The sequence below is a fragment of the Anguilla rostrata genome, chromosome 9, assembly GCF_018555375.3.
Source record: "Anguilla rostrata isolate EN2019 chromosome 9, ASM1855537v3, whole genome shotgun sequence".
Classification (NCBI taxonomy): Eukaryota; Metazoa; Chordata; class Actinopteri; order Anguilliformes; family Anguillidae; genus Anguilla; species Anguilla rostrata.
Genome location: NC_057941.1, coordinates 42627766 through 42647535, shown reverse-complemented (window position 1 = coordinate 42647535; position 19770 = coordinate 42627766). Strand labels below are relative to the sequence as shown.

At 45.1% G+C, this 19770-nt stretch overlaps 1 protein-coding gene across 7 annotated transcripts in view; it reads right to left on the bottom strand.

Moving 5' to 3' along the window:
- The window catches only part of fam222ba (family with sequence similarity 222 member Ba), a 40706-nt gene that overhangs the window by 19179 nt on the left and 1757 nt on the right, over window positions 1-19770 (bottom strand). The window contains exon 1 of one of the 7 annotated variants that reach the window (XM_064352265.1): window positions 14834-14980. The exons of 3 other annotated variants lie outside the window; for them this stretch is intronic. The gene's annotated coding sequence lies outside the window, so the exon portion shown is untranslated. 3 more of the 7 variants (XM_064352271.1, XM_064352266.1, XM_064352269.1) reach the window with 3 other exon arrangements.

Genomic DNA, 19770 nt, shown 5'->3' with positions numbered 1-19770 from the left:
AACTTTGGCCAAGTCCTGACCTTACCACAAGGCTCTGCCCGCCGCGGTTACTGCTGCCAGAGCTGACAAGTATTATTTGCAACGTCGGTAATTAACAGCGAGATGGAGGGAAGGCCACTTGGGTAGGATTTCCCTAAATTACCCCAGATACAGCGTCTCATTGGCCGACAGTTCCAAAGCACGGGGCCGTGTTTACCACGCTACTACTGACAGGGCTCTGCGCTAGCATTTTTTCCCAGCACGCTAACGCATCCCAATTAGCAGATGTGTGCTAACTGGAAACATAATTTGGGAGCGCGTCAGTTTTCCCGGAGCGCACGCTCCTGAAACGGGAGCGCTAATCGAGCTCCGGCCCGACGCAAGCGAAGCAGAACCTCACCTCCGAAAGACGACGTTAATGAGCTCGCCACAAAAATATGGCGCGCGCGGAAATAAAACCTGGCGTATAAATCTCCGCGGTAACATTACGGCGGTGTTAGCATAACAGAGGACACCAACTGTGACCGAGACCCATAAATAACGATAATAAAAACCCGGCGAACGCACCGCGGCGCTTAACTGGCTGATTTAAAAGGCCACTCATAATAGAGGGAAAATCATCTTCATTTAAGCAATCTCTAACAAAGCAGAAGCTCCAAAACTCCAGCCAGCTGCCTAACTAGCCGTACAGCGCCCAGGCTAAAGTCTGTTAACGTCGAAAAGCAGAGCGACTGGGATCTTTCACCACAGTCTTATCTTCCGCCACCGCTTCAGATCTAAAACTCAGGCCTTTGGGGGGTTTCGCTTTACAAAACAGATTTAGGAGTGACTGGGTTGCTTCAGTGCGTATCAAATTGGAACTCTTTCCCCCCCCCTCTGACGACGGTTGAGGGAGCACTGTTTTCAGTGATCAGTCAAGTGGCGGCCCGGAGGCGGGGGGGGGAACCCACAGAGAACACCAAATTAAACTCGGGCTCGGCGAGGCAGCGCCCGCCAGCAAATTTAATTTGTTCAGATTCGCAGAACTTCGGAACGCCTCTGCCCGGTTAATCTGGCCCTGGAATTGTCCGTTAACGAACGAATCCCGCACGCTCTTATCCGCGTTGCTGAGGGGGGGCCTGGCAAGAGGCTGGATTCAGAGTCGGGGGGAAAGCGGGTACTGTGCTGATAAGTGCCAAAAAGAGGGGGGGCGGGGGGGGGGGTTTCGTAAAAAAAGCCTGAAACACATCCCTTCCACCCGTCCAAAGGGATCACAGAGCTTCTCCACCCTAGCTCCCCAGTGGTGGAACGATCTCCCTGTCTCTCTCCAAACCTCCCCCTCACTACCCATCTTCCACCGTGGTCTGAAGACTCATCTCTTCAGACTATACCTGGACTAACCACCACCACTCTGTATATTTCACTCTAAATCCCCCCCCCCTTTTTTCATGACACTTGATACATGTTGCCCCATCCCAGCACTTTTTGGTAATTTGTATTTGTCCTAATACTGTAGCTTATTCTTCTGCCTAGTTGGCTTTGCAGTGTTCTTGGCTAGAAATAGCTGTACAAAATAAGTATTGTACCTTACTGAACCTGTGTTTAGCAGTTGTCTATGACCACGAAATGCACTTTTTGTACGTCGCTTTGGATAAAAGCGTCTGCCAAATGAATGTAATGTAATGTAACATCTGTCCACTTAAAAAGCGTTCACGCAAGAACCGGGCGAAGACGAGACGAGCCAGCCGCTCGTCTCCGATGGGCGTAAGGTCGCTCTTCTCAAAAGCGATCGCAGACGCAGAAACGGGCTTGTCCCAGATCCGTCCCTCCCCCACACACAGCACTCCATACCACGAAAAAACCATATGCCGTGTGTGTGTGTGTGTGGTTGTGTGTGTGTGTGTGTGTGTGTGGTTGTGTGTGTGTGTGTGTGTGTGGTGGTCTGGGAAGAGCATCTTCTTTATGTTCACCTCCCAGAGCTGTAAAGCCCGACTGAATGATTAACCAGGCTTCCTTACACAGCTTGTTTTGTGGAGAGCCAGATTGCAAGTTACGGCGAAGACGCCCGGCGGATAATCAGACGGAGAATATCGCCGCCTTCGACCGGCTACGGCAGATCAGACGCCGTAGTGCCGGGCCCCGGCGTGCAGGGCCGAACCTCGCGCAGGTTTTCCTGGACAAACGCTACGGACGTGTCCAAGCAGGGCCGGCCTACAGCGAGCGCGTCAGCCCGGAGAATAAAACGTCTCAAAATGGTAATTTACTCTTTTTTTTTTTTTGTTTCGTTTCGGATTTCTGCGGGCGCGGCTAACCTCGGGGACCCGCGCGGGCCGTCCCGGCGGTCAGCTGCCCCTACACGCCAGCTGCTAATGCAACCCGACGGAGAGGCGCTTGTGAATTTCAATTCCTCCCCCCTCTTTGTGCGGGTGAGCGCGCTAGCCGGCGCGGCGGCTAACGGGTAGCGGGGACCGGAAAAAGGAGGAAGACGACGTTTGGGGCGAAAGCGCTTCAGCATCGCGGTCGTTCCGTTTTTTCTGCAGATTACTGCTGGCACGGCCAAATTCCACTCGCTTCTTAATTTGGCAGCGATGAACGGAACACATGACCACAACGACCAGAACGGAAGTCAACTTGAAACCTGTTGATCTGAAGAATTCAAGGGTTTTAGGACGGGTAGCCAAATTATTAATAGGGTTAGGGAATGCGGCTGCCCAGGGTGTACAGGAAGGCAATGCGTTCAGAAGCACCGGCTCTCTACAGCGCTTGCAACAGAACGCCTGAGCGAGTAGCTGGCTAGCCCGGCAACTTCATAAAAGCAAATACAGCTCCCTGAGAAGGAGCCTTCTGTATTCCAGCAAAACGTTATTCGTCAGAAAACCATTTTTCATCTAAAAAAAAAAACTAGTCAAGTCATATCAAAGCACCGCTCTCCCTTCTGAAACTTATTTTTGCCATTAGCACACTGCAGGACCGTTCTTCCCTCCCGCTATGTTTTTTCTGTAGTGACATTCAGACCCAGACCTCTATTAAAGATGCTCTGTGACAGTGCCCTTCGTAAAAAGCCCTAAATAAAAATTGAAACAAATAATAAATAAATTTAAAAAAACAAATACAATTGAATTGAATATTGAACTGAAACGAAATTGAATAGAATTGAATTGACGTCATTTACTTATCAGCAAGCTTATGCCACAGTCTCCCAAAGAAATCACCCCGATTCATCATTCATTGACATTAGATTAAATACCTGGCAGCAGCATTTTTAGACACAAATAAAAACATTTCGGGAAGTTATCTGACACAGGCCAGGCCTGACCTCAGCGGAGGGGTATCTGGAGGATACATTAACAGGAACAGGAGCCCCCAGCTCGTGTGCACAAACACCTGAACGAGCTCTCCTGTAAACAGGGGGATTGCTCATTCTCCCCGTCTCAAACCCGAGCAGGTGGGGGGGGGCAAAGTAATCAAAACAGAGCGGGCGTACGCAGCGAAGCACAAAGGGAGGCTCCTCCGAAAGGCGCGGACGGCTCGCCCAACGCTGACCCGTCCCGGGGATTTGCGTATTCAAATGGAGCGGCGCAGTCGTCGCTGGAAGCGTTCAAAAAAAAAAATGTTTATTTTTTTATTTTTTTCACAGAGCGTATCAGGATTTAATTACTTTTTTTTCCCCCAACTGAGAAGATAAGCTCAACCTGTTTCTACATGTAATATCTAAGGAGGGGGGGGGAGGGGGTGGGGGGTGGTAGGGGAGGGTAAGGAAGCAGAGTGTGGAAGGGGCCGGGGGGGTGGGGTGGGGGGGTGGGGAGGAGGGGGGGTGGTGGCTGTCAATTTCTCCAGGAAAGCTGCTAAACACACCTGTGCCTCTCAGCTCCTCGAAGCACTCCGGAGATTTCAGAACCACCTGGTCCCCGTTTGGGTCCGGGCTATTTACAATTAATTACAGAGAGCTGACACGGCAGGGCGGCAGACGTGCAACGAGGCCCTGGAATGTCAACTACAGGGGTGATAAACGGTGCCCAAGGACCGAACGCCACACCGGCTTTGGGGGCACCGCCGGGACCTCCCCCCCCCACCCCCCGTTCCGAACTACATTTCTCTTTCGGTCGCAAAAAAAACTGTCCGTTAAAAAAACGCGCAGGCATTCTCGCCCAGTCCTCCAATCCGACAAGATTATGAGCTCGCAGATAAAACCTGACATTTTCCCTTCGATGGACCCTTATAAACAACTCTTTTATGCACGCCGGCCCCGGCTCACGTAATGGACGATTTCATTATTCGCTCCGGGGCTCCCCCGGCCACGCACAAAAGGGGGGAAATGGCGAAAGATACTGTGATCATTGATCGCCGAGAGACGTCGAACAAAGGGGGCCAAACAAAACGGGCGACGCTTCCCTGTGGCATGTACCGTGTCACTCCGCTCCGTGGCTACAGAACCCGCCCCCCCCCCCCCCCCCCCCCTGCCCCCCCAACCCCTCGCCGTCCACGTTCCCGAGCGCAGAGGGGGGGGGTGGAAACGCAGAAGGGTAATTAGGGCTTTTGTGCGAGGGCTGTGTGCGGCGCGGGCCTTTAAAGCCGCCGTGTCGATACTTCGAAGGGGGCGAAGTGGCATCGCAGAGCCCGGCTCGCCGAATGTAGGCTAAAACCTTTCAGCAACATCCGAACGCTAAATCACCTCCAATATAACTCAAGTGTGCATTTTTTCCCGTTATTCCCTTAGAAACGCGTGGATCATCGTGATAAAATGGAAAGCCCCACAATGATAACCAACTCAAAATGATAAAGATAATAAAACCAGATTAAAGTACGGAGCAATGAAAAAAGTAGCATGAAATAGAGCGTTTCAATGTGTAAATTACATTAACTATATGTTTCAAAGTCAATTTAATGACACCGTAATGTCAATTAAATGTTTGCATGTGAAATTTTGCTGCATAGTCCTTGAATTATGCAAATTGCCACTTTCAAAGTTTTAAACAAATGACCATTGAAATTATTATGTGTTCTGACTCAGTCTTTGAAGGTCACAATCTACCCTTTGCTACAGCCCTTACAATAACGGCAGCCACATTTTATGATGGGAAGAATGTCATCTGGTTATTTTCCTCCACTGGAGATAGCATTTGCTATTGATAACAATGGTCCCAAACAAGGACAAGGGTTAGGCCACAAATGCTCTTTCTGAACGTGCTCCGAAGAACTCACTCATCACTTCTCTCCACTCGACTCATCACTTCTAACTCACCATCCTCACACAAGCAAGTCTACCACACTCATGCCTCCTCACAACTCCCACTCACACACTCACCACTCACCACTCACTCACCACTCACTACACCACACTCACCACTCACACACTCAACACTCACACACTCATCACTCACACTCACACACTCACCACTCACACACTCACACCCCACGACACTCACACTCACTCACCCACACACTCACACACACAACCTCCTCAAATCCACTCACAACTACACCATCACCCCACACTACATCACAGCAATCTCCACCATCACACTCACACACCACTCACACTCACACACTCACACACTCACACACCCACAGACACTCATTCACTCACTCACCCACACACTCACACACACACACTCCTCCTGAAAGGATCCACTGACAGTTAAGTAACCAGGTCACCCCACACTGACATCTAAGCAATTCCTCCTCACCTCACAAGCCCTCCTCTCCGCCAGCTCAACCCCACCAAAACAACACTGCTTAGTCGTCTCAGATAACGGATTTAACATTCAAAAGAAAATAAAAGCACTAAACAGAACAAACACTCCAGTGTCTCACCAAAAAAAAAAACAGGAAAGAAAACAGACATGCTTGTTTTTCAGACTGTGGAAAACTTCTGCAGTTCTTATCTTAAACAAATGTGGTTTCAGACACCAGACACAGCAACCAGCTACTATCACTTAAAACACAGCTTTGAGTCAGCTGTGTGCCAGTTTTGTGAGTCCAGGCTGCTACGCTACATTTCTTTCTACATTTTTTCCACTGTACATAGAGGCTGAGGTAGCAAATGGAGGTATCTATAAGCAAGTTCCACTGCAAGGGACAACCTCCTGCCATATCTTTTAAAGATCTTCAGTGTGAAGACAAACATGGCCAGAGGTAATCGGGCCGAAGGTCAGATCAAGAGTTTTCCCACCAGCTGGAAACCAGCCGAAGTTTGCCTTGTTTTCGTCAAACGGCAGCTGAGGCCACCGAAACTGGTTTTGCCATTATCCGTTCTGCTGCTCATTCACACAACACCTAATGCTACATTTCATGAATACGAAAAGCACACACACACGCAGGCGCACACACAAACACGCGCGCGCGCGCACACACACTCGTCAAACAGATGTGGCGTGCACATGTGTGTGTGTGTGTACACAGATGGAACCGGCTGCGAGCAGCTCGGACGTGCAGCTTAAAGCCAAATTTGCTTTTTGAATCCTGACGCTGAAATTTGCACCCAGATGTTCGATTAATGCAAACAGCGCCGGTCTGCAACGTGAATTTGGCATCGATGGCCCCGTTCGGGAAACCATTAATCCATCAGAAGCGCCGCGGAGCAGGAAACGGCGAGGCGGCAGAAGGTGAAACGTTAGGGTCTCGGTCCGTGCCTCTGCCCGGTAACCGATAGCAGCCAGAGGCCAACCCGGCTTTAGAATTCAAACAACCTGCCGGCCCGCGGGTCACCTGACAAAAGACGCGTCCACAAAGAAGCGGCTGGAGCACGCTGAAGCCCACGTCCGCGGGACGGCGAAACAACGCCATTCCGCGCGGCGAGGTCGCAGTCAACCCAACGGGCGTGACCGTCTCAACGCAACGTTCCGCCAGGAACGACTCCCGAAACCGCGCTCGGATCCGCTCGATTGGCTCCGGCACCGACGCGCACGCCGCGGCGCGGCTACGGGGACAAAAACATTCGACATTCCTGGCGTGGCAAAACCGAAGCCGCTCTGCCGGGCGGGCGAGTGCGCGCTGTACACGAGGAGGGCCGGCTGTTTGTCAAAGAGGAAGGCAGCGGAGAGCCGCCTCCGGGCGAGTCCTACGGTACACCGCGCCGCCAATAAATTACCGCTAAAGCCCGCGCGGGGAACAGGAGGGCGCCATCAAACGGTTATGTCATTTTTTTTTTTTTATCAGCGGCGCCGGAGCGAGCAAACATCGTAAACTCGCAACGCTAAAGCCGCGACAAAAAAAAAAAAAACAAACGCCCGCGGTAGCGTTCGTGGCCAAATCCGTGAGATTTAGGGTCGTTTAGAAACGACGAGCTGTTAAAAACAAAAAAACAAAAAAAACCAAACGAACGGCCCGCCGTCGCGCGAATCGGGAACGTGGGGCTGGAGCGCGAATCGGGAACGCGGGGCAGGAGCGCGAATCGGGAACGCGGGGCTGGAGCGTGGGGCTGGAGCGCGAATCGGGAGCGCGGGGCTGGAGCGCGAATCGGGAACGTGGGGCTGGAGCGCGGGGCTGGAGCGCGACGCTCACGCCGTCCCCGGCTCCCGTCAGCTCAGAAGGTGGAGCGTGGGCGCGTCCGGCTAACCGAAGCGAGCAGGCGCTCGGGGTGCTATGTACGTCGGCGGGGAGTCTCACACCTCCGACGGAGAAATTCAAATAAAAAAAAACGATCTGCTCCCCGGGAGCCCGAGTTTCTCAAGGTGAACGGCGAGGTCCTAAACGTCTCCATCCACTCATATGTTCGTCTACCTTTGCCTTGTTAGGTCATCCACAGGAAAAGACAGCTCTATAAAGATTTTTTAAAAAACATTGCAATAAAATAGAACTGCATGCAATCATAACTTTCCAGGAAGGTTGGCGTGTATTCTCTAAGATGCGGGTGCAGGTCAGAGAGGTAGCTCTCCAACCACAGCTTGAGTCAAGCCGTGGTTACACCTGCTTTTCACTAACAGGCCTGGCAGGCCACCAGGAGACCGATGAATGTTGCTGCAACATAAGCGCATGGCACGTCAAACCCTCTCACCCCAAACCCTACCCAGCAGCTGGGGGGGGGGGGGGGTGTGGCGTGGTCTATCCAGCACATAAACAAAACAGGAAGCATGAGCTCCATCAAATCAAACCATCAATTCAGCATGTCTTGCCACTCCTCTGTCTGTTAAAACTTTCAATGCCAAAAAAAAAAGTATGAATCTTTTAATTAGCCTCCCAGAGTCCCAGCACCAAATGAAGATGTCTCATTCAAAAAGGGCCTGGTCTTGCCTTCCATGGCCTAAATTCAATGACCCCTTAATACAGCAGTAAAGTTGAAAACTCAAATTCAATCATTCTGACAGACTACACCCACCTTCACCCCCACCCCCCCCACCCATGCCAATTAATTGCAAGTCTCAGTGCCGTACGTCCACGCTGGAAGCAATGCAATCAATCCATCCTGGTTCAGATGGGAAGTCTTCCATTTTGACGGACGCCTTGTTACTTATTAAAATGAGGAGGGCGGCAGGTATCAAGGCAGGCGAGGTTAGCCTGGCGCATAATTCATCAGCCGATCCTGCCCACAGGACCGCGCCGCCGCCGCCGCCGCCGCTCGCCGTGATTCGCGTGGGAGGGGGAGGGGCGAGCGGAGGCGCTCGGCCGCTTCCGACAGATTTACGCCGAAACGGCGAACCCGCCGCCCGCCGGGGCGAGACATTTAAGCAACCCGCTAAATTATTTGCGGTTATTCTCCGTTTCAGCCCGGTCTGAAACACGCGTCATGAATGATTGATTTTTTTTCACCTTCCTAAATGGGTCAGGTGCCTGTTCTCTCCGGGGGGAACGGCGGGTTTAGTCAGAATTTCCACCATTAGGGCTCGTTATCATATGCAAAAAAAAAAAAAGAACAAAGTCTAGAGGTAGGCTTGATTTACAAAAAAAAAAAAAAAAAATGTAAACCGCTCAAAACATTTGGCCGCCTAACACTAGGGAGACCGACCTGAAGCATTTGTCCGAGAAACCATTAACCCTCTCCCTGTCCCCTGGGCCTAAACTTTCCTGAACCGAGTGGAGTATGGGGGGAGGGGGGCAAAGGGCTCAGGAGTTCACAGCAGGGATCACGCTCACACCAGCCCCCGCTCCCTCTCTCTCTCTCTCACGTATCACTTGATCTCTGCGATAGCATGACTGCATGAAGTAGCAGCCCTGTGACTCGGGGGACCTGATTGAGCCAGACAGCCCCACCAGCTCTGCAAAAGCTATTCCAGAGTTGCTTGGACAGCAGTCACCCCCCCCCCTTCCCCTTCCCCTTCCCCTACCCCTCCCCTGCCCTGCCGTATCACACACCCCCATGTTTGGTGTAACAAGGGGGAGGTGTGTGTGTGTGTGTGTGTGTGCACATGGAGGCGGTTAGCCATCTCAAAGTGCAGACCTGCAAGTGACATCTTAAGGATTAAACTGATTGAGATGCAATTCGCCTAGCAACCACTCATTAAGCGGGGTTCAAAAGCGGGTCAGCAATCCATTCTTCCTCCTTATCTCATGCCATAAGCAGATAACAGTCTATGCCCCTCCACTGATGTTCCTGTCAGACTGAGTGGCATAAACAAAACACACAAATGCACACACCCCCGCAAAAACACACACGCACACAAACTCCCATCTCTTCCACTTAGTGGACCTCTCCAAAAAAAAATTTTTTAATTAAAAACATAAAAAAAATATAAACCTCTCGACTCATTTTCTATATTGTACAGTTCAATGTCCCCTGTGTTTCATGTTTCATGTAGAAAAAAGCTAAATACCACTTGTACTCAATACTATCTGGGCCTCCACACTACAGTACAAGTCCCCTCTGGCCAATATGAAATGGAACATCAGAAAAACCTTGCAGAAAAGCCTGCGACTGCCAGGTCTCCATTTTGCATTTCCGTTAATTCGACAAAAAGGGAAAACTCTTAGCTTGATGTTTCCTGCGCCGAGTGACTTGAAAGGCTTTAAAGAGATACATTATCATTTTTTGCCTCTTCTTTTGTGCAAATGACATCCAGCAAACAGCCAAATGCTCTCAAAATGTCAAGGCATGAAACACAAGTTGCCTGAAAACCGGTACTTCAAATGAAAGGAAAGAGAAATGGTTTGATAAACCACACATGACCGTTACACGGCATGAGACATTTGACCTGCACTGCAGCACACCTGACTTGTTTTGGTTAAAAGGCTTTGTTGCCCCCATGAACGAATGGAATACACAATCCTTTCTTCAGCCTACATGTCACATGGCGCACTGACATGTAAAGACCCATACTTTAGAATCTCTCAACTTGCCTTGGACTTCAAGGCCCTCACAGTGACTTGCAATGCCACAAAGAGCTGTCATAGCTAAGAACAGCATAACCGCACACTAACTGAGAAGCGTACCACTCTTAAGGACGAAATGGCTTGCTAAATTACTCCGAAGTTATTATAAAGGTGTTGCATTTGAATAATTTACAAAGAGGTGCCAGTAAATTACAATATAAAAGCATAAATTTACCAAATGGATCACACTTTAAGGGATGGACGTGGTTTGTGTCAGTAAAGCATTAAATCAGGCCTGTATTCAAATTAAACTGAATATATGACAGGCAAATCAGCCGCTTAGCAAAATAATCAAAAACAAAGCCCCAGACAGCTAATACTGAATTATTACTCTACCCCAGCAATCTGTCAAAATGGTCTTGATGAGGTCCCAAGGAATCAATGCCTAAGTAAACATATTTCAGCGCGGATGTTATACATTTCATATTTTACGTAACCATTGAAATTCTGGTTTTGCTTTATTATTCCGAATTCCTTCAAGGTCTCAAAGCAAATCTAAGCATCTGCTGTAGTTTAATCCTAATTTTGTTGCTGTACTGTATATATTACATCCTGGGCATTGAGTTCTGGCAGTTGAACTCAGCTTGAAATACTTTAAAAAGCATCCAATTAAAATAACCTGTGCAATGCAATCCAACGAAACCAAAGCCCAACCTGTCAGTTTAAAGCCAGTTTTGGTTTCCGACTGACAAAAGGCAGGATTACAGAAAATTACATCACAGGACATCTAAGTCACACATTTAAAATACTGTTTTCCAGGCTGTAACAAGGGATTCTACAACCTTAAAAAGGAAACAGGCAGCTAACATTACTACACAACACAGCACAAGATTATTGATCCCTCCATGCATAAATGCCACTTAGTTACAATGACATTATTGCACTAGGTCTAGCACACACAAAAACCATCCGTGTCCTTTAATTAATATTTACTGAAGTGCTTCGCCAGCCTGCAGTGGTTTGCAGAAAAATTTAACAAACAGGCTGCATTATGTTTTCCCTGGAGCTAGAGTCAAGCTTTGCTCTGGTTAATCAATTAAACATAAACTGGTTTCAAAAACAGTTATGAGCCTATAGACAGAACAGCAATCTCATTACCTCACGCACTGTGAAGTTACAAAACATTGTGAAGCTTTTCACTTAAAAACACAGTGCATATTTATATTGTTTTCCCTTCAAAATAAAAGACTGTCACCCCGTACGCAGCCATCATGAATGAAGTGTTAACTCTAGAAACCAATTTGCGGTTATGTGGGACTAACAGACAAAACAATAAGTTTTCAGGCATTTGTCATCTACGTTTATAGCGAAGTACTACAGGCTTGCAAATGTACTATTCCGAAGTACATGCACATGAGATAATCGTCTTCATGAAAATAAAGATTACAAAATATGATGTCAAATTATTTTCTATGTTCGTATTACTGACGTCCCTGAGGGAAAATCTAGAACGAAAAATCGAAAAGGCAAGCTAATCTACGTTCATTCTTATTAGTCACCAATAAAATGCACAAGTCATCCATTTTAAATGGTCTAAAAGAACCCTCACTTCAGGGACTCCGGTGTTAAATCATACGTATTTGTTAAGGGTAAGAACTGAAAACCGGATGTGACAATTACTTTGTGATTCCATAAACAACAATAAACGATGTCTTGTGCGTTCCAGCACAAAGAATTTCAATGACACTTAAATACATGAAAATGTAGAACGTTATAGTAACATATTACACCCATAAATCAGAAACAAAATTAACTCCAGAATGTTAAAATAAAAACTTATTCTTAACATCCAAACGCAGAATCACTTAATGACTTTCCATTGTGAGAGGAAACGCTACACCCAGACGTCGAAACGAACACTGGAAATGCTCCGCAATCGTACTGAGAATAGAAGCCACCGTTTCTCGGGGAACAAGTGCAGAAATGTAATTATCCACCCTTTGGAAAATGTAGGGCATCACAATAACTGCGCAACGATGTCAAATTGCACTCGAACGAACAAATGTCAGGCTCTCATTTCGGCAACGTGGTAGCAGACATCGGAAATAAGATAAGATTACAGCATACCATCGTGCATTTGTAAAAAATCATGTTCGCCGGTCAAATGAAATTACACTTTAAAAGCGATCAGACGACTAGTCAGGACACCATTACTAGCAAACGTATTACAACCCGTGAATATAATTTCAATCGGAAACCTCATATAAACAATGAATTTGGTTTACAGCAAGCAATGTTTGATACATAATGTAGTCACATTGTACTTGGTGACTTCCACAATCCTTAGTTATTCTCTGAAGCGACTAAATCCTGTCGCAACAAACTCACCACCTAGTTTGTTTCGTCACTTTTCAGTAAAAACTAAATATTTAAATGGCTGTACACGGTACAGCACTAGTTTATCCACACGATAACAACTGATAGCGCAGTTTAAAAGTACAACCATTCGGAAAGCCAAACAGCGACGGCTAACTAGCGCTCGCTAACTAGACAGTTATTACTGCAGCTAGTTTGCAGAGCATGAATTGCTGGGAATGAGGTTGACGTACACTTGCTATTAGATAACAGCAATACGCGAGAAAGAATATTAAGTTTACGAATTCAGATCCTGCTGTCAATTTGGGGCAATTTCTTAAAATTACCCCTGAAATGATTTTTCACGAAAGGATGCTTTTTTACCCACATCCGACAACGTTACGTCCCTCCTTAAACAGTCTGTCTGGAATAACGTTAGACGGGAAATATAAGGAAAGAAAGCTAGCAAGCAAGCCAGTAATCTAACCTTAACATACGCTTATCTTAACAATTATCGGCATTTCAATGTGTCAGAACTTGAAAAATTTAGCAGTGAGCCATTACCTACAAAATGCATTATTCCAAATTCCTCCGATCGCAGCCACAACAGACATCCAGCCCTCAAAATAACCGCAGACCAGATCTGCCCTGGTTTAGGCACACTTAGGAGTCTTTCCTCCTCCCATAGCCTACAAACTCAACCCACAAATCTGACATCAACCCGGAAGTCGCACATTGGGTCTTGGCGATAGGCTTATGATCACACAGAGAGCCGCAACCGGCATGTTTTAGCCAATCGGAAATTCAACTACTGGTAGAAGAGGTAAGGATTCCGGACTCGAGGTCAGGCAGCCGGATATAAAAGCATGACGTCATCCCTTTGTTACCTTGCCGACCCCTCTAGATGGAGTTCGTGCGACAGGATTCCAAGGAAATTAATTGCGATATGAGAAAGAATGTTGTACGCATAGCATCCAAGAGAAACACAGTTCGTCTAAAATTAATGCATCATAACCCATCTTGACACATTGCACATTCAAATTACAAGATGATAAAAGCTATGTCACTAACTATCCAAGTCGCAGACTACAAAATCAACTGAAATCGAAGCATAAAACATCAAATCAATCTTCAGTGCTTGAACATGCAAGCTAACTATGTGAAAACAGCACAATCATTTATTTGTATTCAGCCAAATATATATCATCCACCCGAACAATTCATGTAAATTGCAATGTAATTCTTTCTGATATTTGACAATGCCTTCATTCGTATACAAATGTATTTTATTATGCAAAAAAGTGCCACAAGAATTGCATATATGAACTCATTATTACTGGAACCCAAACTATCCAGAATGCGACATGAGCGAGACCCAACTTAAAAGGGGATGTATCCACCCTATGCTGTCAAATCTTTGGCAAAGCATTTCCCCCGAGTAAGAATCTCTAGGATATTTTGAAACAGGGCATCTTGTTTTCTGGAAAGATAATTGTACTGAACAATATCTTTCCATCGAATGGCAACGTGTCACTCGAATGTAGCTCACCATTTAATCAGCTCAAACGAGCAAGCGATGTAATCTGACCACCATCTGACTAATAACATTTAACCAAATGTGCTGCTCATGCAAATTCTCAACGTTAATTCAGATACGCAGAAGTGGTAAGAAACCAGTAAAAAAAAGCCAACCAACCAGCTGGCTAACATATTTTCTAAATAGCCACTGAGTAGCCTATGCTAGCCGGATATAACACTCAATTGCTAGCAAGCTACCCCACTTGACAGCGGACCAACTAGCTTACTAAATTGCAACCAAAAAAAACACAAAAAAAAACACAGTTGCAGTCAGACGATACACGCTCTTCATGAAACCAATCATGGCATCTTAACCCATATTGAAAACAGACAGAATATCAGTTATTGTGGCTACAATCACATCTGCTGGTCAGAAATAGAACGAGGTGGGTTGTCAAATCCTACACAATATTGGCTAATAGTAAGAAAACTACAAATATAACCAGCAGACATTAGCCACTGAATTATGAAAGTACCTGCGTTGTGATCCTAGATAATTCAGCTAGGTTGCTAGCTACACCACTGCGTGCTGAAGGCTAACTATAATAACGCTAGCTAGCGAGCAGCTGTCCGTTCACACTAACGCACAGGTTAAAAGCCAGATACTTCTTTGTTGCTGTCACCAGTTTTCCACTTGGTAAGAGCTATAGCCTGCAAATTTAATGCTGTGACTCACATTTCGAGCGGCTGTACTTACTCTCCATAAACCACCGCGAAAGGCATAGTTTAAAACACCATCATGGTTTATTGCTAAACACCTATGTTTTCTGCTGTTCACTGCCGAATCACTGCTGCTGTCTGCGGCAGCAACTTCCGGCGCGTGCGCAGTCATAAAAAGGACAACAAAATCAGGCACTATTTCGGCACCCCTCTGCATAATTCAAGATTGAGTATGTCTGCCTGTCGCCTGATCGAAAACCACAGTGTATCATAATTAAATCTTTTTAGGTAAAATACATGACGTATCTTAGTTTGTTTACTTCTCTTGCGTCATTACTTGAATAAGCAGATACAAATATATTTGAATATGCAGTTACATGCGGATACAATATCTTCTATAAAAAAAATTAAATAACTAGTCTGATAATGCATTACTAACCAAATTCTGAATCAATATAAATTTCCTAAAGGTGGTATTTGATGTGCTGCTGTACTTACCAATTTTTAGTAACGGGATACTGGTAACTGGTTTAGAAATGATACCCAAGACCTATGAACTGAATTCTGGGTTCATGCATCTATTACCAAAACACTGGCAAAGTTTTCGACTATTAGCAAATGATCATACTGTTAGCAGTAGTTGCTTGCTAAATATCAGTGCAGCATCCATTAACACAATCAATTTGAAAGTATTATCAATCATAGTTTTATCATGTGGGAAATAATACATTGTAGCAACTTAAAAAAAAAAAAAAATATATATATATATATATATATATATATATATATATATATATATATATATATATATATATATATATATACACACACAAAAAAAATCATTGAAAAAATAAAACAGTCCTAATCTTATTGTGATATTCTAAAATTGTTATCTAGCTTGAGCTTCACATTCATTTAAAGACTATAAGTGAACCCTACATTCTGTGGGTTCTTATGATTCAGAGACATATCTGCCACTTTATCCCTAAAACAAATAAAAAAGAAAATAAACATTATAGGCACACATTTTAATTTGGTTTAAACAAGACCACAACACAGCACATTGGGGTATTTGGGGTTCATAATGTCTGCAATATTGTTTTGAATATTAAAACCCTATATTACGGTTAGGTGAAATAAAAAATTGAAATGGTTGTCTTGTTCTAAGCTTCTCTTGAATTACTAAAAGGTAAGAGCTAACCTCAGCTAATCTGACACAGGTTGATTTTGTTGCACGTATGTCCCGACAAAGCATGCCATACTGAAGTAATACAACGGGTAAAGCCAGGCTTTCTGACATTATCCAGTTTCACAATGAAATGGCTGTCACACAGATCAATCTGTAAACCCATCGTCAATACTGTCATATAGTGTGTGATTTGATATACTGCTTGATTGTGGAGTCAGATCTGCAAGGATCTCTGGTCAAGGACTTATATTTCTATGACAACTGAAATAGATTGCACAATTACACCAGCCCAGCTGTTCCCTTTACAGTATTGATTCATATTGTAGCTGGAACATATAGGCTCAGTACACTGAGACTTGTATGACAAAATATTTTGTATCTCTCTATATATATATATATTTTTCAAGATGACATAATGGGTAAATATCTGTACACAGATATACAAAGAAAGAATGCTTGCGATTACCATTTTTAACAAAGAGCCTAATGTAGATTGTTTTCATGCAATGCTGTAGTACTATATAGCTCAGTAAGTGTTATTAATGAACCTCTATCCACCAAGGACCAAGACAGCATACAAATGAAAGGGGGTCTCTGGGATGGATTATATGCATTCTTGTCAGATCGGATTTTACTGAGGTATGGTTCTGTGATTAGCTGAACACAGGAACACGTATTACTATTTTATAACAGTATCATTGATCAAAGCCAAAAACTGGCCCTGATAAACGCCAGGTAAAACATAGCACATCCTCAGTGTTATCAGCATCCTCCCAACTTCGTTCATATGCTTAAAATCACTAACTTACATTTTACATTATTATCTAGAAATCATAATCCACATAATTGAATATTAGGGATTCGAAGTAGGATGAATAAAATACACAATAGTATTTTAAAACACGACTTTTTAACTGGACACAAGAAAAAACAAAACCTTTACTACAATGTATTGTTTTGAAAAAAAGATAAGTATTTAAGCTATTTAGCTGGGTGAGTTATTTAAATAAAGCTCTACAAAATAAATGTATATACCCAGTGCTAAAATCTGTCAATGTGTGCTATTGATTGAATAATTACACACAATACCCTGAAAATAATATTGAGATGATAGATCAAATAGTGGAAAAGTTACTTTTCCCCACTGCTGCAGTTGGACATCGGGTGAAACATGGGCCAAGTACTGGACACTGTGATTTGCGAATCAGCTTTGGACAGGCCGGCATCCGCTAGGATACTGCTCGCGATAAAAAAAGCACAGTGTGTACTACCCCTCCAGAACACCGCCAAATAAATGTGTATTATTGCGAGGCATTACTGTTCTCCTGATGATTTTATCTCTACCACACTAAACAAGGTAAACCAAAGCAGCTGCATGGCAGCTCTCCAAACCAGGCCATTTAATGGTGCCTGTAGTCATATTGTGTCTCAGAGCATCACTTTAGCTCTTCCCTGGGAGCATATCGAGTGAAAAACGCTGCTTGAAACCCCAATCACACAGCATCAGGGAAAGCCAGGGGAAGTGCACTGCAGTGGCTCCATCAGGCCATAATACAAAGTTAATGATGCAGAATGGTGTCTTTCTTCAACCCTGAAAGAAGTCAATACAGGATGTTTAAGAACAGCGTTCCTAATTATGCTTTTTATATTCAACACGGGTGTGATTGATGATTTCAAAGGAAGGCATTATTGATCCACTTCACAGACAAGTCATATTGATTGCATGTCTGGACTGAATATAAGTTTTTTTTTTTCTTTTGTACTTTTTTTGATTGGGGAGGGGGGGCTGAGAATCAGAGTAACAAATGTGAGCACAGGATTTTTTTTTTTAAAGCACTTCGCTGTCGGCCTAATAAGGGATTCAGCAGCTGTATTGGCTGCATTATGAGAGGCAGTCATCTGTAATGCATTAGTGAGCGCTCCGTACGGTGCGGTGATCCTCCCACAGCTAGTCCCTGTCACACTCGCGTCCAGCGCTTATCGTTTCATTAACTTTGTTACTCCTCACCGACAGCAAGGTTGAAACGGTACCGCAGCAGCTGTTTGGCTGCAGATCTATTTGCGGCTTTTTCAATGGGCAGATATGAGGCTCGCTGAAAAATGAGACGTGACAGTGGCCACTCTCCTCCGGAGCCGACAAAGGCTCCACGAACAAAGGGAACGCCGCCGAGCAATGCTTGTTCGGAGCAGATTGCCGGGCTGCATTGTGAAGAATGCAGAAAGGGAAGCATCCGTGATTGAATCATGCTCTGCTGATTTTTTTAAGAGCTTAAATTCATTCTGTTCTCGGCACAGGAGCAGGACTCGAGGGGAAACGTCTCTCTCTCTCTCTCTCTCTCTCTTTTTTCTCCACGACTGTATTTTTAATCCAGCTCTGCTCTGTAATCTGGATCTGAAATCGCCGTTGTGCCGGTCTGATTAAATGGTCCCCCGCAAGAGCAGTCCTTTCATTTTTGAGTGTGCCATTTTGCTTGTTTGAAGGGTAAAGCTAATGCGGTCAAATTACCTCAAAAAGCACTCTAATAATGTTACACATGCATTGGCCATATGAGTAAGAGCCTAGAAGCACACCTTCTGTTTGGATATGTGTGTTTGTGTGTGTGTGTGTGTGTGTGCGTGCGTGCGCGCATGTGTGTGTGAATTTACCCCAGAAAAATAATGCAAGCCCCCAGATAAACCTTTAATTGGGAGGCAGTCTTCTAGTCTATCTTATCTTTGTGTCCCAAAGGTCTAGAATCACTTTTCTGGGTCTTTCATTTTGAATTCTATTCGGTGCATTTGCATTACAGCGTCTTTTTGTGGCCTCTCTTTCATTTTCTGTTTCAAAGGTGGATCATGACAGATTGCGAGCCACCTGATATCCCCCACCCCTCCCACAGGAGCTGTTTGTTCAGCTCGGAGCTGGCCCTGAAGGACTGCCAGTGAATATGTTCGATAGGTAAAGAGAAAGAGGAAGAAACATCCATTCTTTCTGCCTTTTACTTGAACCCGTGCTCTCGCCATTGTCGATTTAACTTGCGGAGCTTTGCTCTTAGAACTGAATATCTTGTTTGAAAATACTGCCTGTTTCCTGCGTAGGGACCTTTTCAGTTACTTGGCAGTGATTTTTTAAATAACCTTTGTGTCACATTTGCAATGCAATTTCTGGTGAGTTCTCAACTCTTTCTTATTATCATAACCTTCCCTGCAGAGGAAAATCATTGTGTTTGGCTGGTTTGCATTCTAGCCCTGTGTGGGTGAAAGGCATGACTGACACATCCATACCACACAAATGGTGTGACTCATGACCCCACGCAACAAACCAAACAGGACTTACCCATCATTGCTGGGAGACAAGGGCCGCTAGACTGCCTCACCAAAATGTTGTTCGAGCATCACATGACGTGCCAGTTGGCTCAGAGGCCATTTTGCACTGTGGAATTGCCACAGATCAAGGGCGCTTTATTCCGCTTTTAATGGATCGGCCACTTTAAAATGGCGGAGGAGAATCTGATGCTTTCAGGAGCCGGTTCAGACATTCGTGTTATCTCAGAGACATATTGCAGACATATGCAATATGGCACACAGTACTCCATCCCTATAATGGCTTAATGAATGTTCCACAACAGAGATTTAAGGGATGGGAAGGTGGGGGTGGGGGGGTCTACGACTCAGCTGGATAATTACTATTTTTTAGCTCTGGAATGAATAAATGCTCTGGTTACTAATAATTATTAGCTTTACAAGCAGTAGTTTTAGTGGTAAAATGTGTTTTTACCACCACCAAAATAATTAACGTGATTTAT